Source organism: Cricetulus griseus, chromosome 3, assembly GCF_003668045.3.
Source record: "Cricetulus griseus strain 17A/GY chromosome 3, alternate assembly CriGri-PICRH-1.0, whole genome shotgun sequence".
NCBI classification, from domain to species: Eukaryota; Metazoa; Chordata; class Mammalia; order Rodentia; family Cricetidae; genus Cricetulus; species Cricetulus griseus.
Window position 1 is genome coordinate 265,701,499 of NC_048596.1, and position 26,673 is coordinate 265,728,171.

The 26,673-nt window shown below is 44.4% G+C and overlaps 1 long non-coding RNA gene across 1 annotated transcript; it reads right to left on the reverse strand.

The window, feature by feature from the left end:
* Positions 1-5,241: 5,241 nt before the first annotated feature.
* On the reverse strand, positions 5,242-12,562 carry LOC113835067. Its single transcript, XR_003484241.2, has 3 exons — positions 12,187-12,562; positions 7,319-9,850; positions 5,242-6,191 (listed from the first exon to the last, which is right to left on the reverse strand). It is a non-coding gene; the product is annotated as an uncharacterized LOC113835067 (long non-coding RNA).
* Between the last annotated feature and the right edge of the window lie 14,111 nt (positions 12,563-26,673).

The following is a 26,673-nucleotide window of genomic DNA, read 5'->3' on the forward strand; positions in this document are numbered from 1 at the left end:
AAAAGATAAGTGGCATTTGTCAGAAGTACTTGGCCAAGATTTCAAGGTATGATAAACATGCTTGAATGAGGCCCATTGAAATGGCCAGTAGGTTAAAGCACTTGTTATACAAACCCCACAGTCTGAATTTGAACCATACACATTCATAGATGAAAGAAAACTTAAAAAGCTTGTCACCAACAAAGTAGAAATGTCTGGTGAAAGAAAGCTCTCTAAATAAAAAAAAAAAGGTAAACAAAAACTTGGATAAGAATAATAGGCTTTCAGCAAAAACCATAACATGGCTTGATATGGTTCTAGATAACATAGAGGAAATAACTAAGACAACTATAGTTTGAAAGGGGAAGGTAGAGAAATTTTAAGGGCTTTATCTCAGGGTTTGTATTGCTGTGATAAAATTCCATGACTAAAATCACCTTAGGGAAGAAAGGACTTATTTCACCTTACAACTTGTGGTCTATCATCCAGGGAAGCCAGGACTGGAACTCAGGCAGGGACCTGGAGATGGGAACTGATGCAGAGGCCATGGAGGAACAATGTTAACTGGCTTGCTCTTCCTGGCTTTCTCAGCCTGCTTTATTATAGCATCCAGGACCAGGAGCCCATGGCTGGTACTACCCACAGAGATCAGGGCCTTTCCACATCCATCATTAACCAAGACAACATACCATAGACTTTTTCAGGGTCCAATCTGGTGGAAAAATTTCCTCAGTTGAGGTTTTCTCTCCCTAAATGTCTCAGTTTGTGTTAAATTGAAATAAAATTAGCCAGTATAGGGCTGTTCATAGTCTGCTGTAACTGAACTTTCAAAACCAGTTTGTTTTACATGTCAATCCCAGTTCCCTCTCCCTCCTCTCCTCCCCTGCCCCCAACTAACACCCTAACTATCCAATACCATTTCTGCTCCCCAGGGAGGGTAAGGCCTTCCATGGGGGGCTTGCACTAAAGACTGAGAAATTATGAAAATAGAATAATCACTACAAAATTCATAGATTTTTCAAAACTACTACAAATGAATAAAAGAATGTTGCATAACCAACAGAATGTCAGAAAAAGAAAATTAATAGATAAGTGAATCAGAAAACAAAATAAAACAAGACTCTAAGGTTTCAGTAACTACACTAAATGTAAACGGAATAAATATGAATTGGCATAGTAGGTTAAAACCAATACCCAACTATATGCTATCTATAAGAAAAGATCTACAAGGATGAAACCAACAAACAATCTAAGCAACAGAGGAGAGGCTACCTTAAATGCCCTCCCCTGATAATGAGATTGATGACTAACTTGTATGTCATCCTAGAGCCTTCATCAAGCAGCTAATGGGAGTAGAAACAGACACCCATGGCTAAACACTAAATTGAACTGTAATCCAGCTGCAGAGGAGGAGTGATGAGCAAAGGGGTCAAGACCGGGCTGGTGAAACCCACAGAAATAGCTGACCTGAACAAGGGAGAGCTCTTGGTTCCCAGGCTGATAGCTGAGAAACCAGCATGGGACTGATCCAGACCCCATGAACATGGGTGTCAGTGAGGAGGCCTCAGAAATCTATGGGGCCTCTTGTAGTAGATCAGTACTTATCCCTAGCGTAGGAATGGACTTTGGGAGCCCATTTCACATAGAGGGATACTCCCTCAGCCTAGACACACAGGGAAGAGCCTAGGCTCTATCCCAAAGGCTATGACAGACTCTGAAGACCCCCCCCCATGGAAGGCCTCACTCTCCCTGGGGAGCAGAAAGGGTATGGGATAGGTAGGGTGTTAGTGGGGGGCAGGGGAGGAGGGGAGGGAGAGGGAACTGGGATTGACGTGTAAAACAATCTTGTTTCTAATTAAAAAAACGGAAAAAGAAAAAAAGAAACTTCAAAATGTAAGTAAAAGATAGGAACGTTAATCAAACGAAAGAAGAAATGGCATGGCGACATCACATAATCTAAAGTATAAAGAAAATTGCACAAGACTGAACACTCTTCCTCAGCTTCTTGCCCTTTTCAAAATGCAGGTCAGGACTCCAGTACAGAGAATGTGACGTCTTTATTTAGGATGAACATCCAGCTTCAATTAATATAAACAAAATAATCACCCACAGACCTTTCCAAAAGGCTTGTTTCTTTGTTGACTCTGGATCCTTTCAGGTTGAGAATCAATATTGAGAGAGTTTGGAGGAGGGAGACAAGCTGACACACAATAGGCCAACATGAGGATCCTGGGGTGAAAGAAATACTGTTTCGACTGCAAAGAAATTCTTGGTTTTGATAATGCACTATTGTTTTGCAAAGTATCAGGACTTAGAGAAATAGACAAATTAGCATATTGTTTATTATAACTTCATAAAAATCAAAAATATATTAAAGTAGAAAAAATGAGCCAAAATGAAAAAGATAGGGGCTTGATAGATCATTCCAACGTATACTGAGTAGGATGCCAGAAGAACTTGGGATTTATCTGTGACACACTTTTGGCCACCATCTGTCAGCTGTCACTACTTTGCAATGTGGATGGACCACTAATTCTAATGACGACACTCTCTGAAATACCCAAAGTCACCCAGCAATGTGACCCTCAGAATTTCACATTTGACCTTGTGGTTCTTTGTGGTTGTTTTATTATCTGGATATCTCTAAGGTTCCCATGGCCTAAGTCTGAGACACAGAGGCCATTATGGCTAATGATTCTATGTATCTACTACCTACTAACCGATTCTGACACCAGAGCACCATAGCTAGATATGTCAAAGCTGAGGACATAGGATGGTTTCCATATCATCCTCCCAAAAGCAACATTGAATTCAATACATCTTGGTGCCTGCCAATGTACAGAGCCACCTTGGTTTAACAAATTCCAGAAGACTATTGATGGTCCAGAGAGGCTTGCTGTTTCCTGATCTGAGAACCCATTGTGCCTACCACATGACTCAGGCTTGTCTATAGAGTCAGAGTCACTCCACACTGATAGAAAGTTAAACTTTGATGTATAAGCTGTTGTAAGGGAGTAGAGAGTAGCTTTACTTTTCATACCTCAGTGAAGAAGTACTTGCCAGCCCTATGCCCTTCCTACCCACATTTGCTGTGACACTTTGCTGTACTTGTTACTCTCCCCATCGCTGTGGTAAAATGCCCATTAGAGCAACCTAAAGACAGGTAGGGTTTATTCGGCTCACAGTTTCAGAGGATATCATTTGTCATGACAGGGAAGGAGTGCTAAGCCCAAGAATGGGGTGGGTGGTCACATTGTATCCACAGCCAAAAGGGGGAGAGCAATGGATGCTGGAACTCATCTGGCTTTCTGGCTTTCCCACCCCACTCATTAGACAGTGCCACCCACATTCAGGGTGAGTCTACTTCAGCCAAAGGCCCCTGGAAGCACCATCAAAGATACGGTGAGGAGTTTGTTTCTTAGGTGTTTCCAAATCCCATCAATCTGACAATTAAGATTCACTCTCGTGAATGTCCCTTTGCAGTTTATCATGACAATCCACTCAATGTGACAAAACAAAAAAGGACATGAAGCACCAAGGCCCTCAAGATGGTTCATCAGACAAGGGCACAGTGCCAAGCCTGATGACTTGAGGTGATCCCTGGAACCCACATGTTGGAAGGAGAGAACCAATTCCCTCAAATTGTCCCCTGACCTCGACAAGGACACCATGACATACATAAGCACAGTCTCTACTACCTTGGTCATGCATGTCTAAGTAAATCTGTGCCTCTACTTTTTAATCTGTGAAATGACAAATAGGATTTTCAAAAAGTTCTAGATTTTCTCTAGAACAGTGGTCATGACCCCCACAGGGGATGCATATGAGATATCCTGTACATCAGATATTTACATTACAATTCATGACCATAGCAAAATTACAATTAGAAAGTACAATGAAATTTTTTTTTTGGTTGGGGGCCACCACAGCGCCAGGAACTGTATTAAGGGGTTGCAGCATTCGGAAGGTTGAGAACTGATGCTCTAAGTGTTACCTCACCTATTCTCATCATTTCCCCTCTTCCACCCTGTATCTTTCTCCATCCATTTACTCTCATCACTGAAAGCCATCCTCCTTGCTTCCATTATGATCAACTGGCAGGGAGCTTTCTGAGGCACACTTATTATTCAAGGTGCTGAAGACATAGGGTTGCAGTCTGGCTATACGTGCATCTTAAAAGTGAACACGAGTCTTTGCTGTTTTTAAAAAATGCCTTAGGCACCCCACCTGGATATCCTTCACATTTCCATTTTAAAGCTATGCCTTGTCTTCTTGGGAAGGGTGGAGATGCATACAATCCACGTCTCATTACTATGATAAAGGAACGAAGCAGGCTGACCTTACTTCTTAAATCAGTTCATGTAGCCTCTAGTTTTACAGAGGAAAATCCAACATCAACTTTTGGTGGAGGTCTAACAGTTGATGACATCACAGGAAAGCCCCTGAGAGAGGGAGAGGTCACCCTGTCAAACAGGAAGCCAAGGACCATTCAGGGGTCAGACACACTAAATGACAACTTGATGTCATGGGAGCTGCTGAAATCACTTCCAAGAGTAGGGCCACCAAAGACTAGTCACCTCCCTTGCATTAGGCTCTGTGTCTTCATTCTTGCTATTTGTTTTTTTCTTTAACAAAGCATATTTCATTCCAATTTTCTCATATATATATATATATATATATATATATATATATATATATATATATCCTTCTTCGTCTCACTGTGCCTCTCTTGCTGGTCCCTGTCTTTCCTCTACTAGCCCCCTTTTGCTCTCATCACACGTGTTGTTACTCTCTTTTGCTTTCTCTTTCTCCTCCTAGGCTCCCCTAAAACCTCTTTTCTTCTCTCACAGTCCCTTTACTAGCGGGTTATATGACCTAACCTGCATCAGGCATCCATCCAAGGAATGAAAACCTTTGACTCCCTGTGAACAAGTTTAGCTATACACACACACACACACACACACTCACACACACATATACACACACATATACACACACATACACACATACACACATACACACACACACTCACACACATATACACACACATATACACACACACACACAGACACACACACTCACACACACACACATACATACATACATACACATACACACATATACACATATATACACACACATACACACACACACTCACACACATATACACACACATAAACACACACATACACACATACATACACACACACACACACACACACACACACACACACACACACACACGCACGCACACACGATTTTTAAAAATTATACCTGCCTGCATGTGTATGCACGTGGGCATTCATGCATGCACATGCTTGCTCACTTCTGGCATTGGCTCCTTTGGAACTGGAGTTACAGGTGGCTCTTGGGAATTCAGCTCAGGTCTTTTGCAAAAGCAGCAAGCACTCTCAAACACTGAGCCAGCTCTACATCCCAAGCTTAAGCTCTTTAAATTTTCTCTGATGACATACAAAAATGAAAATCTGGGGGCCACAAATGAAAGAAAACATGTTGCTTATTTGGTTTGACATAAATATTTCCATTTTCATCCATTCCCTTCCATATGTCATGGACTCGTTTTTTTCTTTATGGCTGAATACAATTCCCTATCTGTGCCTCTGAAGGTAGACATCGAGGCTGATCCCATTGCTTAGCTGCTTTGTGTAGAGCAAAAATGAACATGGTGTCCCTGTGGTAGCATATTCAGTCCTTGGGACTGCACTCGGGAGTAGTATAGTTGAGCCCCAGGGTGGTTCTTCTTTCTCTTAAAGGTACCTGCGCCTCTTAGCACTACCTGATTTCCAAGCTCCCAACACAGGACTTCTGAAAGATATAGTCAAATCATGGTAGGGGAGTACTGATTGTTCCAGAGAGACCAAAGCTGGGATCTGGGCCAGTCATCCTAAGCCTGGCTAACATCTGTCTCCAATGCCCCATTCCCTCCAGGAAACTTCTAAATCCTGATCCACTCACTGTACCACACTCTAACCATGTTTTCTAAGACACTTATGCCACATGCCATAATTTACATATATTTCTGTATCTGCTTGATACTGTCCACAGGATAGCAAACTCTTTGGAGACTCTGGCCTTATGATGCCAGACATAGTAAGTGCTCTTCAGGAGTTTATTAAATGGAGCTTGCTCCTCTGCCTTCCTCCTTGGTTCTCCTTGAGCCTTTCCATGGGATGAGTCACTCTCCTGATACACTGCAAGTAGTAATAACAATGAATATAAATACCAGGAGCATTTCTCTGGGATGTGTGCAAGTAGGAAACTATCCACACGTGACTGGGTGCGACTGGGGAGGGCAGCTTAACTACTAGTTCTTTCACAGCGTTTTCCAATGACAAAGATCCATACAGTATCTACTTTCATCCCCCACATCAAATTGTACAGCTGTTCCGGGGAAAATTGTTCGAGCAAACTTTAACCTCATGACTTCTATTATTGGGGGATAAAAGGCTTAAAGCATAATGTGGGCATGTTTTTTTTAGACACGAAGTTCCGTGTGAGCATTATGCTGTTAATTTCATATTAATGCAGGGTGCTGGCAGAGGCCAATAGAAAGCTACAGGCACACAGCATGCAGCTCAAGTATCTGGTGACCAAGTGTGAGATACTTTCTCTTCTCTTCAAGGAATGGATACTCCTCCTCTAATAATGAGCTCAGTATAGATCTGTGCTACTCCGAGCCACCAAAAAACTTGAGTCTTTGCTAAACCAGGGCTCTGTGGACTGTGAACATGAACTCGCTCACTACTGAGCATTAGTTGAAATTTGACCTCCATTCCCTGGCTCTTCCTGTAAATGAGCCCTCCCAGTGTGGACATGCTTCCCCACCCATACACACTGCTTATAGCTTCCTGTCTTGGCTGATTCACAGCCCTGCGGAGTAGGCATCAGGAGGTATTATTGCTGTACATCTCTGTAAGAGTTGACAACATTATGCTTTCTGTACTAATGAGCTTCCTTCTATGGAAGGCCACAAATCAAAACTGAATCCCAGCATACTTCTTCTATTGCTTTGGGAAGCGTTCATGAGATTATGCTGCAGATATTAAATTAGGGTCATTTTCTCCCTTATCGTGGGGTTTTGTTGGAATGGAAGCCTGCCATGAGGGTTGGCAAGGTGATCCATTTTGGGACCTGCACTTGTCTAATTGCTACAGTCCCTGCTGATAATAGTGGCCATTCCATGTTTGTCTTGTGGTGAGAGCTGATTCTTTCCTTTTTTTGGTGTGGGGTTGTCACCTCTACACGAGCAGGTACATGCACGTGGAGGCCAAAGATGGCTACCCAAATGTCTTCTTCTGTCCCTCAACCTGGAACTTACCAGTTGGCTCAGCTGGCTAGCCAGTGAGCTGGAGGCTCCTCCTGTCTACATGCCTGGCTTCTTTATGCGGGGGCTGGAGGTCCAGACGCAGATCTTCACACTTACATGGAAAGTACATTATCCACTGAGTCATCTCTCCAGCCTTGAATACAGTTCCTTAAATAGGTGATGTGAAGAACAGAGACGGGGGAGGACGGCAGGGAAGTCGAGTAACTGGCACCTCAGATTGTCAATGACCCTCCAGCACTGACGTCTCTCTTCAACATTTTGGAAAGTTCCAAGGCAGGGAGAAAAGCAGAAGGGTGTGTGTGTGTGTGTGTGTGTGTGTGTGTGTGTGTGTGTGTGTGTGTGTGGCGGTAGTAGTGGGGGTGGGGTGGAGGTTGCCTTTTCATCAGGTAAAGAGTGGGTACATGATCTTACAAGCAGGGCTCCAAATCTTTTCCCTCCTTTGCCCTTCTCTCGTTTGTGTTCCTTATTCTCCGGGGTGATGGTGCGATAGAGGAAGCAGCTCTTCGGAATGGAATTGAGCATCTAAGCCTCCACTAGGGAAAGGAGGGAGAGGAGACAGTGGCGTTGGCTTTACTGTGAAGGGCATGGCTTTCTCCTCCTTCTTGATTTTGGCAAATTCCATTAGAGCTGCCCACCTCTTTTGAGTGACACACAGTACAGCTTCATCTGCATCCAGAAGTTAGCGAATATCAGCAAACACACAAAGCCGACAGCGTGTGCTTGGCCTTGAAAATTGAGACAGCGGGTGTCATAGTATGGATATGGGTGTTCTCTTCAAAGGCTCATATGGTCAAGGCATGATCTTCAACGCAATGTTCAGAGGCAGGGCTTCTGGTAAGACGCTGGCTCCTGAGGGCTCTGGCCTAACCAATGGATTAGTCCACTGATGGCATGATTGAGAGATAGTGGAAACTAGGAAATGAAGCCTAGGCCAAGGAAGTAGGGCACTGGGGAAGTGATGGAAGGATACATTGCCTCCAGCCTCTTGGCTGTCTTTCTTCATGGCCACCAGGCAGTGAGCAGCTGTTCTACCACACCCGTCTGCCCCCTTGTTGTGCTTCACCACAAGTTCCCCAAGATGGATCCTACCCACCATGGACCAAAACCTCTGAAATCATGAGGCAAAATAAATCTTTCTTCCTTTAAGTTATTTTTACTAGGTACTTTGTCATAGCAACACGAAGATGATTGACACGCAAGGCTCTTTGGAGGTAACAACATGGATTTTTTCTTAGTCACAGTCCCTTTTCTATCCCATCTAGTTGTACATCCTACAGAGCCCTGTCTGTCGTGATGACTAATGCCCAGTTGGTATACTGGCAGACACATACCTCCTAGCTGTCATCCATGATTGGTTCTTTTTTCTTTACTAAACTAGCTGGTTTCTCAATTGTTCTTGTTACTCCTGTACCCAAAAGGCTACTCCCATCCTGGGCCTGGTTTTCCTCTCCTTTCTTGCTCTCTTAGAGACATCTGGGTCTTTTTGTTGGTGGTCATAGGTCTGAGACACAAGAGCCTTCATCCAGCTGTTGTTGTATGTGCATGCATGCATCAATGTGTGTGTGTGTGTGTACATGTGTGCTCGTGCTTGTTTGCTCACCTGTGCACATGCATGTGGAGCTCAGGGATCACTTTTGGATTTTGTCTTCTCTTGCTCTCTACCTTATGAGATAGAGTTTCTCACCCAACCCAGAGCCATTTCAGCTAGACTGGCTAGCCAGTTAGCTCTCAGTATCTCCTTGTCTCCGCCCTACCCAGTTCTAGGGCTGTCAGTGTACTCCACCAAAAGGCACCTAGTTTGTGGATGCTGAGGATCTGAAATCTGCTACTTATGTTTGCTCATCAAGCACTTTACCCAAGAAGTCCTCCTTTCAGGCCCTCATTCAGCTTTCTAATCCGAAGCCTGTTGCCAGGGGAGACATGTGGGAGTGATCCTGCATGATAAAAATTGTTGGCTCCAGGATTGCCTCCATTCTGACATCTGCTAGCCAGAAAGCTGCAGGACTCTGGGTTGAAAAAAATTCTTGTTTGCCAAAGATGATGCAAAGGTCTGGATTGTTCCATATTGTGAGAACAGCCAAGAACTGCTGTGTGTGTGGAACTCACGAGGTAATTCTACCATCTCTCCTCCTCATTCCTCTCATTTTCCTCATGCAATTTATCCGAGAAAGCAGAAGGGCGGTAACCAATGACGGGGAGATGATGTCCCATGGATGTGATCCCACACAGGATCTCATGGATACCATGGTTTGTTTCTGTGTGCATATTTTTTTTTTTTGCCAGCATTCACTAAGGCTACCAACTGAGACTTGATGTGAAACACACCATGTTTTAGGGTGACCACGCCATAGTCAACATTCCGTCGGGTCTCTCCCTCTCTCAGACAACTTCCTATGGCCCTCAAATTGATTGTATTCCAATCAATTTGGACCAGGAGATGAAGATGACCAGAACATAGGACTGGAAATCGGTGATGGGTTTCACAGGAATCTTTGTCAACAGAAAGAAATCTGGGCTGGAAACCTATAAAGAAAATGTCAATTAAGTCTCAAAGATCCACATGAATGAAGAGATGTTCTCTGAGCAGTAAGTCAGATGTTCGGTTTCTATTTTTTTAAATGAGTCTTTCCGACAATAGTGAATGTTCCCTTTTAGAGTCAAATATGAGTTAAAATATAATTGCCCTTTTCCTTCATATTTGGTACTAGGCCAAACTAGTACTACTGTTACTATTATCATTATAGAGCTGGGGTTGAACTGGTGGCCTTGTACATGCTAAGGCATATACTCAACCACTGAGCTACCCTCATCCCAGGTCAAACATATCCAGCAGGCAGGGGTTAGCATACAGCAAGTGTCCGAGGGAGAAACCTGACAGGCCCCCTTCTCCTCAAGGAACTTGTGCAAGCAGATAATTCATCCTGGGAAGAATCGGATGCTGGATGCAGAGAATAGTACCTATTCTAAATTCAGAGCAGCTGCTCCAGGCAACAGTCACTTAAAAGCCCATTTACAAGCTCAGATATTTCCCTAGATTCAAAGCTGGCTTCCTTCTAAGGTAAGTAGTCCGGCAGGCAGAGAGAAAGGGGTCATCTAGGTTGATTATGACCTACAGTGTCAAGGTCACATGATTTTCAATATTTCTGCCCTCCTCCTCACCCTGCCTTTCCTCACTCTTGTGGACATCCATGTAGGTTTTAGAAGCTGGATATAGTGAGACACATGAGCTGGGCAGAAGCCAGGCTCACCAAGGCTGCATGTGGGAGCCAGGGACAGGCTTGGCCATGGGTGACTGATCTGGAATTTGGCTCGCTCCCTTCCTCACTTTGCTCTGTAAAGAACACTCTAGGACTGCCACTGGGAGCTCAGCCTGCAACCTTTCCTTCACATTCATGACTTCTTCAGAGGCTTCCACAGGGAGACAGGGCAGAGTCCTGCTCTCATTGGCTGCCTTTCTCTGACTGAATGGCCAGTTCTAGCAAATCAATAGCCTGGACTCCAAGAGCATAAAGATGAATTGAATCCGGCAAGGCTCTTGAGGGTATGGGTGAGGGGAGAAAAAACGAAAAACAGTGTCAGCACTGCCAAGACAAAAACCATGCACACAGCCTCTTCAGGGACCCCCCGGAGAACCCGGTGTCTTCTACCAGAAGCCCTAAAGAGAGGCACCGTAGCACCCTCAATTCTTTGGCATTTGGCCAAGATCAAACCGTTTGTAAACTAGGTCAATGGAAGTCACATCAAGCAGAGGAGGGGGAGGGAGGGTGCCAGCAAGGACCTACAGAGCTGGAGGAGGCCCAGTCCCTGCAGGGGAGGGAACAGGATACAGAAAGAGACAAGTGATGTTGAGGCCCCCCTTAAGGGACAGGTCGAAGCAGATCCAGTCTGAGGGCATTCAGAGCTGGTCAGGAGATCAACTGCTCTGCACGAGCCTCCAGCAGGAATTGGATGATAACCTTGAATGAAAATGCACTCCAAGGAAGCTGACGTCATCTTTATTCAGCTTTTTGCTCTGTGTGTTCAGAAAGCCCATTTCATTAATGAGGGTTTTCTAGTGAGGCGTGCCGGTTCTCTGCCCTTACCCGAAGAATGCAATTAAAAATACCTAGATGCATACCAAATTGTCCTAAATAATAAAAGGGGGAAGATGCAGATAAAACAAATTATAGACCTCCTACCTGCTCTCAAGCATAAAACTCACACTATTATTATCCATGCAGATGTCAGTCAAAAAGGGGAGCACCACTTTCTTGATTAAGGAGATGCAAAGATACCAGTGAAATAAATATTCACAAAGGACATGTCTTTAAATACAACCTACCTACAAGTGTCACATAGATGTGGCCTTGGCTATACTGTTTTGTCACCGCCCTCCCCTGCCTCTTACAGCCTCTTTCTCTTCTGGTACATCCTAATCATCTTCCAAGAGTCCTCTTAATGTTTTTCTCTTCAGGAAACCACATCTGGTTCCCTATTCTCAGCGATCATTTCTCTAGCCAGATCCCCACACACCCAGGAGTAGTTTTCGTATGAAGTGTTTGCCTAGGTGTTATTGCACAATTGCTCCTGGAAAGCACCGGGTTCTGTCTCATGTCTCAGGTCTCATGTCCCATACTTCAACCATCCATCACACATAGTTAGCTCAACATATTGCTTTAAGGACAGTGGGAGAAACAAAGGAGAGAAAAAAATAAACCTTTACCGAATACCCACTAGGTATGATGTGAGCTACTGTGCTGTGTTTTCTATTGATTTTTTTTCTTTTTTAATTTAAAACTCATAACAGCTCTGGGATAGAAGATTTGCTCTCCACTGTCTTAAAGATAAGGAAACAGGGTTAGAACAGTTACATAACTCACCCCAAAGCAAGCAGCCAGTGTCTGGTTCTCTACCCTCCTGTTGTCAGCTTTGCTTGGTGAGGATTTTAAAATATCCAGTGCAGGCCTGGTGAGATGGCTCAGTGGGTAAATCACCTGCCACAAAAGACCCACGTTTGGATCCCCAGGACCAACTTTAAATGCCAGATGTGATGATATGCATGTAATCCCAGTACTTGGAAGGCTGAGACACGAGGATCCCTTGGGTTGGTGGTCAGCCAGTCCAGCTGACTTGGCAAGCTCCAGGTTCAGTTAAACCCTGTCTTAAAAGTAAGGTGAAGATGATGGAGGGACCACAGCTGATGTTGACCTTTGGCCTCCACACATGCCCACACACATACATGCATACCCACACATATGTGTGTATATAGTGTATATATCACGTGTGGACACACACACACACACACACACACACACACACACACACACACACACACACTTCCAATGTCAGTCAGCTATGAAGGTGCATGCTTGCATGCCTGGAGTCCCAGCACTCGAGGCATTTGGAGGAGGCTCAACATGAGTTTGAGGTATCCTGGTCTACATATCAAGTTCCAGGCCACTGAGGGCTATATAATGAGATCTTGACTCAGCACAGGACAATAAAAAACCTTTCTAATGCTGTGATTTACCCTTGAAGACTTTGATTCAGGTTTCCAAGTTCCAAGGATCATAAAGTGTTCCTTGTATTACCTGCTCTGCTGTGGACCAGGCCCTGCATAGAGTAGTTGCCAGTATTTGTGAAACAAGTAAATGACTTCAGTCTATTTAGTGCAAGGTTTCTCGGGCCTGACGATGTGTTAGTCTCCTGGACAGGCAATTAAGCAATCAGTGCCTCTCTCTGCCCCTGTTCACAGAGGTTCTGATGCAGTTGGTTTTTGGGTGGAGCTTCCTGACACAGCCCAGCTTGCAGAAACTCCCCCAGCCATCCACATGGACAATTCCTGTCAGGACCATCTGTCTGGAGTGCGGTCAGACAGCATCTGCAGTATTGAAATCTCCACACAGGTGATGCTGTGCAGCAGGGCTGAGAACAACCGCCTACACCATGTCGCCTCTCTCTGAGCTTTATAAATGGGAAAGCATCACTTTCTAAAAATAATCCCATCAACAAGGATGGGAATCATCAGCCATGCACAGCAGCAGCGCAGGCTTTGGGAGGATACATTACAGAGGAAACAATAGGGCTGCTGTCGCCTCTTGTGATCTTAATCGGTTCTGTGGTAACTTGTTCTTTGATTTGTGTCTGTCAGGGGCTGTTTGGAAAATGATTTGTGAAACTAGTAGTTGAGGACCTTGTTGTGCAGCTTGCAGGAAGATAACAAGCATCCTGTCTGCCAAGCTAAAGGGTATCTTCTAACCTCCCAGAGCTTCAATGATAAATGCATGCAAAAGTTTGAACACCTGTGGTGGGCATGTCCCGTTATGGGGACAGGAGGGGGAGTAGGGAAGAGCAGAGGAGAAGCAGCAACTCTCTGAGAGTTTTGAGAGAAGGGCAAGAGGAAGGAACAAAAAGAATGCTGGTAGACGCACCTCACATATGTTTAGTCACGCTTCTAATGATCTGGAAAACAAAGACAATTACACAGGATGGGCTTTTGTGTTGTTAGCTTTAAACGATTTCGAAAGTACATTACCCTGACTGTATCAGAAAGCAGTTTAATATTAATGAGACAGGTTCTTATTATTCTGTGTAATAAGCCCAACCAAGAGTCCGTGCAAGAGGCATTTCCTTCAGAATCATGTTGGCGTTACATAATTATTATGAACCCATAAACCACAGCCACTGTTATGAACCAAGATATGGGATTGCTTTAAAGAGCAAATCATTTCAAACTTAGGGGGGAAACCCCCTCTTACATGCTCCATGATATTTGTGTGTAATTTAAAAATAGTGACATTTGCTGAGTGTTTAGTTCCGTGCCTGGGAAGCCTTTGACATGCTTATTCTGGATTCCCATTTCATGCCGCAAACCACAACAAAGATACAAATTAGGTACTATCTTATATTCTTTCTTTACATATCAAAGTGGGACACAGAGGGACCAAGCAGCTTGCCTAAGGACACACAGCTAGGAAGTCGTGCAGCCTGATATCCAGGCAGGCTGGTTTCATAGCTCATTCCTTGAACACAGACAAACCAGAAGCAATGTTTGCTGTGTACTGATGTTGTGTTGTTCTAAGCAATTGCATCTTTTTATTTCACATGCCCTGGCAGATGGCAATCAGAAAAAAAACAGATTTATGGAGGGAAAGCAACTATCACTTCATCCCAAATTTAACTCTGCGACCCCTCCCTCAGTTTTTGTGAGTAAATCCAACTTCTGAAATGCCTGTCTAGTGGGATCCAGAACAGCAAATGCGGAAAACATTGGTTGAGTGTGTGTGAAATCAGGTTTGGGAAATGGAATAACCACCTTCATCTTTAACCATCTTTTGATGGGCAGAGGAGATGACTTGGGTGGGAAGGTGCTGGCTGTGCAAGCCTGGGGATCTGAGTTCAAGCGACAGGACTCACCTTAAAAAACAAAACAAAAAAACAAAAAAACCAAGCATGGTGATGTTTCTTTGTAATCTTAGGGCTTGAAAGGAAAAGAAAGGTTCACCTCAACAGCTCACTGGCCAGCCAGCTTAGCCTACTCAGTGAGCTCCAGGCTAATGAGAGTCCTGCATCAAATTCATAAGGCAGATGGTACCTGGGGAATGATGCCAAAGGCTACCCTCTGGCTTCCACACATATTCACATACAAGAACACTGGGACACACACACATACACACACACACACACACACACACACACACACACACACACACACAGAAAGACAGAGACAGAGACAGAGACAGAGACACAGAGAGAGACACACACACACACACACACAGACAGAGAGACAGACAGAGACAGAGACAGAGACAGAGACAGACAGACAGAAACACAAAAAGGAACACAGAAGGAGGAACACATACAGAGAGACAGAGAGGAACATGTGGACACATACACACACACAGACAGAGAGACAAAGAGACACATCCACACAGAGACCAAGAGGGGAGAATACACACACACACACACACACACACACACACACACACACACACACACACCTGAAAACAATGCAGGCAGAAGTTGGCATCCCCTCGAAAATCCTGCAATCCTTTCCATCATCTTGTTAGTAGTTAGCTAGACATTAGCTGATTTGAACATCTTTGGTAACAAGCTCCTCCCTCACAAACAAAGCTTGTAAAAACAGGACTTTGATTAGTGGTCAGAAGAAAGAGATGTGAGCTTCTGGTCCCCAGTGGCCACAGGCATTCCTATCCCCAAGGTCATTAACAGATAACTATCTAAACTTGATGAGGTGACTGACTGGCTGGCTGGAAGCTTTCCAATAAAGAATAAGGACATGCCATTTCTCCTCCTGTGTGAGTTGTCCAAATGGGCCTGCCAGTCTCTGGGCAGGGAGAAGGTTCAGAAGTGTCACAAAGCTTACCGAAGTGTAAATGGACATGACAGTCTCTTTGACCCTTGTCTACTCTCCTTACCTCCCCCCCCCCAAGAGCCTTCTACTTCCCATCATAGTAAACGTGCCTGTCTTCTGCCCCATGCTCTGAGTGAGTCCTGTAAATTCTCTCCACAATGATTACAGATACAGGAGAGATGAGAAGAGTTCAGAGTGAGATCCTGGTGGCAATCTGGTTCCAAATCCCCATCTCTGAAAGTGAGAACAGACATGCTTTGGTCACTCCACAGACTGGGACCACGCCCCTCCTTCCAGTTAGGTGAACTCTGGTCTTCCTGACCTTCTCCTGAAGCAGCTGATACTTCTAGTCCTTTGCTCCCTGTCTTCCGGTGCTCCCTTCCTACTGTCTCACAGGGTCCTCCCTGCCTACCTTTCCTGCAGGTGGAAACTCCCCTGCATGCATTTAGCAGCCTCAGCCCAAGCAGCACTTTCTCCTGAAAGCCTTTCCCAGTGGGGCAGAGGCAGGAAGTTGTGGAATCCCTCACAGCCAATTTGGTTTTCCTGCCTCTGATACTTTCTTGTGCTCTTGTTTGTTCAAGGGTTGTGTCTCCCACCTGTCTTCCAAAACCCAGTGGAGGAGGGAGAGTGGATTTTACACTATTCTATGCACCCAACATGGGCTATTCTATGACACTGCAGAATCCCAATATCTGTTTGAAGATAAATCCCTGTTTTACATTGCATCTGTCCTAGGTTCCAGGGCAGCAATGGCCCTGTTGTAGTGAGTCCCAGCTGTACATGCTTTCTTCTTCCTCCACAAGTTCACAGGTTAGCCTAATTTTCATGTGTCACTTGTGTCCCACTGTGACTTTGATATACTCACACACAGGTTAACTGTGTGTGAGTGTATCAAAACCAAAAGAAAAAGAAAAAGGAAAGAAAAGAAGTGGTTCAAACAAAGGCAGAGGGAGAATTGAATATTCTTAGAACTCATTTGAATATTTTCATCTAAATTTCTAAACATCACAACGGCTAAACATTTGTTTAAAAACCAAACGCATATTTGAGGAGTCAATTGCTATCAAGGAAGTTACATATTATTAGGTGACTTAAAAGCATAATTTGGTTCTTGTGAGATGGGCTCCAAATTAAGCCTAACCAAAGCAGAAAGCTCAGTGGTCCAAGAACATCTCAGTTCCTCCCACACCCCTGCTCCTACGGCATCTCTCTCTTCCTGTATCCCTCCTTCCTGCATCTATTTCCCTGTATTCCTGCTCCCATGGCATCTTTCTTACCCTGCATCCCCCTCCAGCATCACTTACCCACTTTATATCTCTCTCCTGTTAGGAGAGCAAATGAGGCTTGGAAGGGTGCTATGGCCATTAGCCAGAAGCATTCACCAATCTGAGATGCTGCTGAAGAAGTTAGAGGAGAGGCAGATATGGCCAAGGTCTTCCATTTTTGGAAGTATATTGATCTTTACTATAGACAGAAATCCAGTCATCATCTCCCCAGCAACTTTCAGCTTCCTTGTAAACATATTCATAGTAAGAGTCCAAGGAGGCCACTTTCCTCTCATTCCTCATGCAGACTGCAGGGGAAAAGAAAGATAAAACAATGAAACATGTTCTTCCTGAAAACAACAGAAAGTATTTGTTGACAGTCCAGGAGGACGAGAATCTGACATCAAAGCCTTGGCAGGCCTGCTGGCTCTGGCTGTGTCAGAATCTGGTGGCTTCTGGCCATCATTGACATTCCTTGGCTTGGAGATGCTTCACTCTGGTTTCTGCTATTGTTATCACAAGGTCTTCCATCTTCTGTGTTTGTCTATCATCTTCAGTTCTCTCTCCTTACAAGGATGCCAGACATTGGACTGGGAGAATTAGCTCATCACCAGGGCCCCTTTTTTACTCGATTATTTTGATTAGTTTTGTATATCGCCTATACAGCAAACATGGTCGTTTTGAGAGATAATAGGGGTTATAACTTGCGCACAACTTTTTCTATGACATTTGATTTTATATATATATATATATATATATATATATATAGTATATATAGAGATGTGTGTGTGTTATAAATTTTAAAAAAAGAAATATAGATGACTGATCAAATCCCCTCTCTTTGTCTTGTGCAGTCTAACTACAGGTCTACCCATTTTGTTTGTTAGCTTATAGTTTGTTTTTTATGTTACAGAATATCTGCTGGAGACCATGAGTAAGTAGATGCAGATGAATACCCTCCAGCTGTGACAGGTGGGATTTTGTACATTCTCTTTCATGGATGAGGGTCAGGGCTAACTCCAAGTTCACAGCGTTTAAACTAGCCACAGGCTTTTTTCTTTGCATTTTAGTTTTGAAAGTGTTCATGGATGTTTCTTCAGGCTGACTGGTTCTTTCCACAGCTGAGTCCAGCTTGCTGATGAGCCCATCAAAGGCCTTCTTCATTTCCATATTTCCTTTTGATTCTTTCTTAATGTTTCCACTTCTCTGCTGTATCTGAGTCATTCTTCAGTGTTGGGTCTGGTTGTTCTCAAGCTTCTGTTACCTGAGTTTGGGGTTCGGTGTTGTCCTGTGTCTTTAGACCATGCTTGTTGCATTTTGCCACGCCTTAATTTCATTGGAGAAAGCTGTGCTATTGACAGGCATCAAGGCCTTCTTCAGTGTGAGGTATGCATTTGTCTGTACTTAAAGAGGTGGCAGAAAGAATGTACCAGACGGAGGGTGCGGTACAATGCTGGCTTCTGGATCACAGCAGCTGGGATGATTGCCTTCACAAGACCTGCACAAGATCATGCCAGCGCGATCAGGCAGCATTCCAACAATCAGCACTAACTGGACTCAATGGGTCACCACCACCCACGCAAAGACATGAAGGTGGAAGGGTGAATACCGATACGAAGCCAGAAGAGATATTAGGGTATATTTATTAGGGAGATGCCTTGCTTACAGAGCACCTAGCCAGCCGGCAGGGAACGGAGTAAGAAGCAAGCCAATGGAGCAAGGGCAGAAGAAGGGGCTCCCACGTGCATTCCCTCACTCTTAAACTTCCCTCACATCACCCTGACCATGCCCTGGTGGGCGTGGTCAGGCATACCTGTAGCCAGCCCCTAGGAGGCGTGGTTAGGGTGCCCCCTACAGAAGGGGACGTGTTGAAGGGCATCTGAGGAAGTGGGGAGGGCGACTGGACTCTGATATGACCAAGTTATATTATACACAGCTGTGAAATTGTCAAGCAATTACTAAAAGAGAAAAAAAAAAAACCAGGACAATAAAAGTAAGAAACACTGAACGTTGACCTCTCTAGCTTACACAGGCACAGACGCAGACGTGTGCAATAACCCTCCCCTCAACACATACATGCATGGGACGAGTTTGGACTATTATTCACAACCGCTTTACTTTCTGTTCCCATCAAGTCACAGCTCAGGGCAGCTCCCCTTTAATTCACCCCCGCCAGCTTCCCAGACCACCCAACTCCAAGCTTTAGCCTTACTTTCATTTTCTGTATTCTTGAAGGCCTGATTTGGATATCACTTCCTCTCTGCCTCTGGGACACCTTCTCCCCCTTTCCTGTGTAGGCAGAATTAACTGCTCTCTCCTTTGTATGTTGTTCGTGGGGCTCTCATACGATAACCCGCTTCAAACCTGACAGCAGAACAGCTCTATTTGAGTCCCCATCTCCTCTCAGGTCTGAGCTCTGAGAGCAGAGGCCATATTGGCCTCGTCCTCTCAACTCCCTTTCCCCTGCAAGCTCAAGTAAACAGTATGGACCCAGACTTGCTGTTTAGAGAAATGCCCTTCATTCAGTCCCAGCTGGTGCTCTATACATCCCTGAAGGTAAGTGCTGATCTGATTAGGAAGGGGAACGTTTGTTATTGTCAGGTACATCTGGAAGTTTTAGTGAAGGTGTTTCGTCAGGGCATGGCCATTGAGCTACTTCTGTTAAAATGACAATCCATTCGCTGCAGGCTGTAGATAGGCATATTAAACAAGGGACATATTAAACAAGCTGGAAGGGTCCCTGTGAGAGAACTGCTAGAGTCTTTCATTTTACAGATCAGGAAGACCGCAAGGTTGATGGTCTCAGCCAGAGAGGATGAAGGGAGGAGCAGAATTCTCATCCCAGCCAGGAGACCCTCATTAAACCCTTTGAAATTCCGAAGCTGTGGTTAAGACTGCTGTTGATTTAAATTAGTCTTTTTTCCAGGTAGTGGAATTAAGGAGCAGTAGTCGACATTAGATTTGTTTCTGTTAGCTTTTGCAACTTGTCTTAGGACAAACTGACCTCCTCAAGTTCAGGTGAAAACATATCTGAGGATGATGTCTCACCACCTGTTATCTAAGGATGCTGGGAGCCCACACAGAGAAGCAGGGGTCCCTGAAGTTGGGTTAGCCAGCTGGGACACACAATCCTCACTGTCAACTTGACTGGATTTACCATCGCCATGAAAACACACCTCTGGGTATGTCTGTAAGAGAATTTCCAGAAAGTTTTAGCTGAGGAGGGAAGATGTAAATGTGACCAGCACCCTCGCCTGGGCTCAGGTCTGGACTGGATAAGAAGGAGACAGGCAGAGGAACATGAGTATTCATGTAGCATTCATCTTTCTCTGCCTCCTGACTACAGATACAAGGTGAACAGCTGCCTGCTACTCCTACTCCAGGATGTCCCCAACTTGCCAAACTGTCCACACACACACACACACACACACACACACACACACACACACACACACACACACACACGAACATGACTACACATGTAAAAATAGAGTGGATGAATGAGTCAATCAATGAAACCTTCCAGGCATGGAACAGTTATACAAATTCCATGACATTTGATGATATAGAATAAATCTTTAAGGCTGAACATGCAAGTTTGTGCTAATAGCTAAAGTGGTGAGGCAGGGTGAGGAGGGGAACACAAGGAAACAACTTTCAGATAAATATGTGGGATAATGCTCTTGTTCACTGTAAAGATTTGCCACTCATAGTGGTTTAATAAAATGCTGATTGGTCAGTAGCCAGGCAGGGAGTATAGATGGGGCTACCAGACTAGAAGACTTCTGGGAAGAAGAAAGGCAGAGACAAGAGACACAGTTGCCAGTCAGATGCAGAGGAAGCAAGATGAGAATGCCTTACTGAGAAAAGGCAGCAAACCACATGGCTAAACATAGATAAGAACTATGGGTTAATTTAAGTTGTAAGAGTTTGTCAGTAAAAAGCCTGAGCAATAGGCTAAACAGTTTATAATTAATATAATAATGTTTATTTGGGGGCTGAATAGCTGCAGGACCGGGAAGTACAGAAATTTCAGTCTACACAAATATTTGACTACTACTAACTATAGGAAAATGTCCCCTGCACAGGGTTCAGTTTAACAACATTGTTAAGGCTGTCTTTAAGCAGAGTCTCTGGGGTGTAATTGTCAGAGGCCTTAACTGAAGTTGCAACTTCACACTGCAACCTTCTTACTCAAGGTTGGCGATCTTTAAACATGAAAAAAATAAAATAAAAAACCAGACCTTTGCTTTGTAGGAGAGTTCCTGTATTTTTTTTTAACTTGGGTCCTATGACACATTGAGTAGTCATACTAAATATTGTAAGTGTGTGTCATGTGTTTATGTAATTTATGAAATATATAGCCATCAAATTATGATTCTTTGCTTCTTGTTATTTCCAATAGTTTATTGTAAAGTAGAAACATTCTATTTGAGAATAGGTAATTTTATCTCTAAGTAATCTGAAGGGCTTATTTAATATATATATATATGTGTGTGTGTGTGTGTGTGTGTGTGTGTGTTTGATGATATCTGGAATGCACAGCAAGACAAGTCTCTGAGGGATTGTTGGTTAGGTTAATTGAATGGGAAGACAGGTCCACCATTGGCAGCGCTGTTCCCTAGGCTTTGGTATTGGACTTCATAAAAAGAGAAAAGCCAACTAAGCAGTAGCATTCATTGTTCTCTGTCCCTTGACTGCAAATGCAGTTGGACCAGCTGTTATGAGCTCCCGCTGCCAGGACTCACTCACCATGATAGACTCCCTGAACCGTGAGCCATAAAGAAATAAAACTTTCTTCCTTAAGCTGATTTTGTCAGAGAATCTTATCAGAGTAACAGTAAACGAGTCACTGTGTATCCAAAATATGGTTTCTTTGAAAGAAGATTCCAGAATCTCAGTATTTTACCACTATTCTAGGCACATGAATACAGAATTAGAGTAGGCTCCAGGAAAAAGGGAGGAAAGGCATTGAGGCTATGAAAAGAATGAAGCAATTCATAAAGAGGAAAGATTCACTAAAGATAAAAGCCAATTGACATCTCTTTCAAGTCCAGGATGGCCATCTTTTTAGAGATGAGATTTTGTGTAATTCACTGAAACTCTCCAGTCACCACTTTTATCTGAACAATACGGTATTAAGATACAGCTCTCGCTTATCTCGCTGAGTTCTGTGACACCAAGTACATGAGTACTATTGTGGGGCATAATATTCCATCACCAGAAGGTATCTTAAAAATTAAAACACAACTCAACAGTTTGTGAACATCTGCTGAGTGCCAGGGGTCATTCTGAGTGCTTTGCCTGTGTCTTGCTCCTCGAAGCACTGCTTCATACAGTACAGACTCCCCACATCTGTGGTTCCACTCTTGCAGACGCAAGGACGATTAGAAACATTTGGAAAACAACTTGCATCTGTAAGAAAAATGAACAGATCTCTTATCATTGTTCCTGGAACAATATTGTACTTTAGAATGTGTTTATACAGCACTTAGGTTATAGTAGAGGTAATCTACAGATTGTGTGTGTGTCTGTCTATCTGTTTGTTGTCCCCCCTCCCAGTGTGTGTGTGTGTGTGTGTGTGTGTGTGTGTGTGTGTGTGTGTGTGTGTTGAGCCAGTGGCTGTATCTTTGCTTCGCCCATGAAGGTGGGAGGAGGATGTTATCTGATGTTCCCCTCTGCTTCCCTCCACCGTATTCCTTTAAGATGGGGTCTTTCAGTGAACTTGGAGCTAGGCTAGTGACCATCAAGCCCCAGAAATCCCCCTTTCTTTGCTTCCTACAGCACTGGGATTTCAGGAATATGTGACTGTGACCCACTTTTTATACGGGTTCAAGGAATTTGAAACCAGTTCCTCAGGCTTCTTCAGCAAGTGGTGTTATCCGATAAGCCATCTCTCTAGCCTCATCATCTGCAGATGAGTTAAAGTATATGAGAGTATGTTTAGCAAGTTGGTTCAGTGGGTAAAGGAGCCTGCCCTCAAGCCTGAGCATCTGAGTTTGATTTCCAGGACCCACTTGGTAGAAGGAGAAAACTGACTTCCCTAAGTTGTCTTCTGACCTCCCCACACTCACTGCGGTACACTCCCACCCACCCACCCAAATACACAAAGTAAATAAAACAAAGAGTGAAGAGTATGAGAGAATGTGCCTAGAAAATATGCAAATATTACATATGCCATTTGCATAATAGAGTTGAGCATCTGTGGATTTGGGGATCCATTGGTGTCCTAGAGCCAATTCTCCACCCCCATTCTATTGCTGTACACATGAAATACAGCACCTTCCCCTTGCATTTCGCCAGCTTTCCTTAGCCTGCTTGATGCCTGGTAAAGCCACCCGAATCCTCAGATCTCAGTTTCAAGGCTGCTAAGGTGGCTGTAAAAACACATCAGGCACCTTTGCACTTGGCTCTCATTCTCCCATCTCGGTGGCACTGTGCACATAGTGGCTTGGCAGCCACAGGGTGAAGAAAAAATTAAGCTAATCTTTAACTTTTTTCTGCTACTCTTCTCAAATGTGCTAGACAATGAGAACAGACTGTGACCTCTTTGTGAAAACAAGGTAAACCTGAAACGACACCAGTCCCAGGCAGTCACCCGTAGGGTTGTAAGTGTGCCAGGTTCTCCTGTGTTCTGTAGTATGGTGCCCAGCCCTCCTCTGGGTGCTTTTCTCTGTCTTCTGGTTGAGTCTTTCTTGTGGAGGAGCCTGCTCCTAAGCTACACATGCAATGCTCGGTTTGAGCCTGTCTTCTGAAATAGTCACACTCCCTCAGCCAACACAGAATCGGAACTAGAGTTTGTTCTTAGTATTCTACTGTCCATATCGATTGGATCAAAGGGAGATTCATCTGGAACCCAGCTGAAGTTCTTCCAGATGGTAAGCTTGCTTCCAGATGGTGTGTTTAATAGGAGAGAGAGAGAGAGAAGAGGGGGAGAAAGCTGCTGCTACCAGCCTCGTGCTAAACAAGGCCCTGTGACCTTATTTCTCCCCAGCCTCTTCCGCATGCAGAATGATCTCAGGTGCATTAGGATTTCCTGAAAATTCTTTTCCCGAGTTTGTTATGAAATCAGGAGGCTCTGGCTAGTTTGCGTGCTGTTTAGGGCCAAATACTGATTCTCCTTAATCATATGCCTGCCTGTGGTGGCATGGTTCTTCCTCATTTTGACATTGAAATGAATTAAAAGCCCCTCTCAAGCTCCAATCAACATTCAAGAGCTGTCTAGGAATCACCTGCCAAATGTTCAGGTTTGGCAGACCTTAAAATGTAGATGAATTTCCGAAAACCTGAGCTCTTCTTCCAGTGTCTTAGAACTGAAAAGCAATCATTCCCACCCGTGGCATAAATGGACCTGGCAAACATCACATGGCTGTGGGGGCCGAGAAGGAATATAGTGGGCTCCCTTTTGGATGCCGGGTGGACACTGGGTATGTGGCCTGTGGACTCAGAGGCAAACTTCCCATACAACAAATGTACTCTACTTCCTCTATGTTACCTTTGCAAATGTCCTTTGTCCTAAACTTCTCAATAAATGCCTATCTGTGGTCTAGAATTTTCTATTTGTTTAACAAGCCAATATTCATTCTTTCATTCACTTGTCTTATCAAGGGCTTTACCAAATATAATTCTTGAGCTTGAAACCAGGGACACAGAGTGACAGCCGTGAGCAAACTGTTGGTGGAGCCCAGACCATTCAGCCCAATGTCCCTTCTCCAGGACACTCTGCTGGGTCAGCCAGAGTCACATGGTGGCACTTGAACCTGTGCCCTATGCTTATCTGTGCTACCTGCATGCACCAGGCCAGTCAATACAAAGGTCATTTTGGGGCAACCCCAATTGACCATACCAGCCTACGTGCCTGTGCTCACAGTCCACTGGCCTGCCAGCCCAGCAACCAGAAATGAAAGATGTGGACCTCGGGTAAAGTTCCTGTAGGCCTGGATCCATAGTCAACATCAGTGGCTCATTCAGGTTTATTAGATTTCCTCTTGCTCAGTTTGATTCATTAGGGATTCATTAGGAGCTCATTGGCCAGGTGCACCCTGCTTAGGGTCAAGGGGTAGTAAGTGAGAGGTCACAGTACACTGATAAGGCTAGGCTCCTCAACAGGGCCTCAGCATTTGTGGAGAGTGTATACTGTGGGGACCTATAGCGTGTAGGAATGGAGAAACTGAAGCAGATATTGCTGTAACTTGGATAGGACTGAAGCTTGCATTTGAAATATCTTTGAAGATAGCATTTCTATCCAAACGATAGGCAGTGCCGTCCTTGTCTATCTAGCCACATACAAGGAGCCCCAAACTCTTGAAACCATGCATGCTGATGAAGAGAATAAGGGCTTTCAAGACTTGGGACTCTCTGTCAACACCTACTCAACTGTACACAATGAACAATCACTTGCATCTATTTCTCTTTTTCAGACTTTTAGAGTAGAGGTTCCCTATGTTACCCTAGATGCCTGGGAACTCACTGTGTAGATCAGCCTGGTCTAGGAGTCACTGGCTGTACTCCTGCCTCTGCCTTCAGAATACTGGGATTATAGGCATGTGCCATCATGCCTGGCTTTATTTCTGTCTCTTAACACCTGGCTTTCTTTTCTTTCTTCCTTTCCCTGGGTATGTGTATTTGTGTAAGGGAGTGGTAACAGGGCCTTTTAGACTTTCCTCGAACTCCTGATCCCTCTGTTTCAGCCTCCTGAGTGCAGGGTGTGTGTGCTGCTCCATCCTCCTGTATGTTATCAAGCAAATATCTTATAAAGATTTAAGGTTATTGAAATTCTTTCTAGCTAACAGGTTGGCCTTGGTGTTCTGGTTGCAATAAAGCCGGTCTCTTCCACAATTCACGTGGGCTCTGCCACTGGGCTCTGCCCCATTATTCTGAAATTGATGAGCCTGTACTGTAGTCATGGAGAATCAGAGCATTGGAAGGTGCTTTGAGGTCATTTAGCCTCTGGGCAGAGCTGTTCTTAGAACCATTTTAGACCCATGGTGGCTAATACTGCTGTCCTGTTACCCTATCATCATTCCTATTAGGAGATGCCACCCTACATATATCATGCTTTCTTTTGGCGAAGTTCCCTGACCCTCGTTTAAATTATGCCCTCCATGATCCTCACAGGGTGACCTCCTGCTATCCAGTGAGGAGTCAGAGGCATCGTGAGGTCTTGATTGGCTGATGCCTCCGCAGCTACTCACTGTAAAGTGGGAATGGAAATTGCTCCATGTAGCTCATGTGAAACAGTGCCCAGACTGTTCTCAGTTGAAGCTGCCTGCTCACAGGCGCTCGAGAGACAGTTTCTGCCTCTGCATATTCCTTAGGTTCTGGAAGATGCCCCAGTTTCCGGAACACTGCCCCCTACTGTTGACATGGAAAACTCCAAGCAGGGTGGAGGAAAGAGCCTGGAGAAGTGAAATGTAGCAGGGACAAATCAGAAGCCTTGCTTGTCTGATTGATGCCCTTGCTCCTGCAGAGTAGTGGCAGGCGCCGTCCTTAGACATCTGCCTCACTGTCCACTCAGACACAGGCCAGTGCAGGACTGGGCAATTACTTCAGTGAAGCGGTGTGCCAGTATAGAAATAATAAAGCCAATTCTTGTGTGATGGCTAAATAGGCAACACGCTGGGCGCCACCCCTTTTCATCCGCACACAAATCACAGAGGTCAGCCATATTACTCTTTCCAATCTGTAGAGAAAGAATTGAAATTAGAAAGATTGAAGTCACTTGTTTC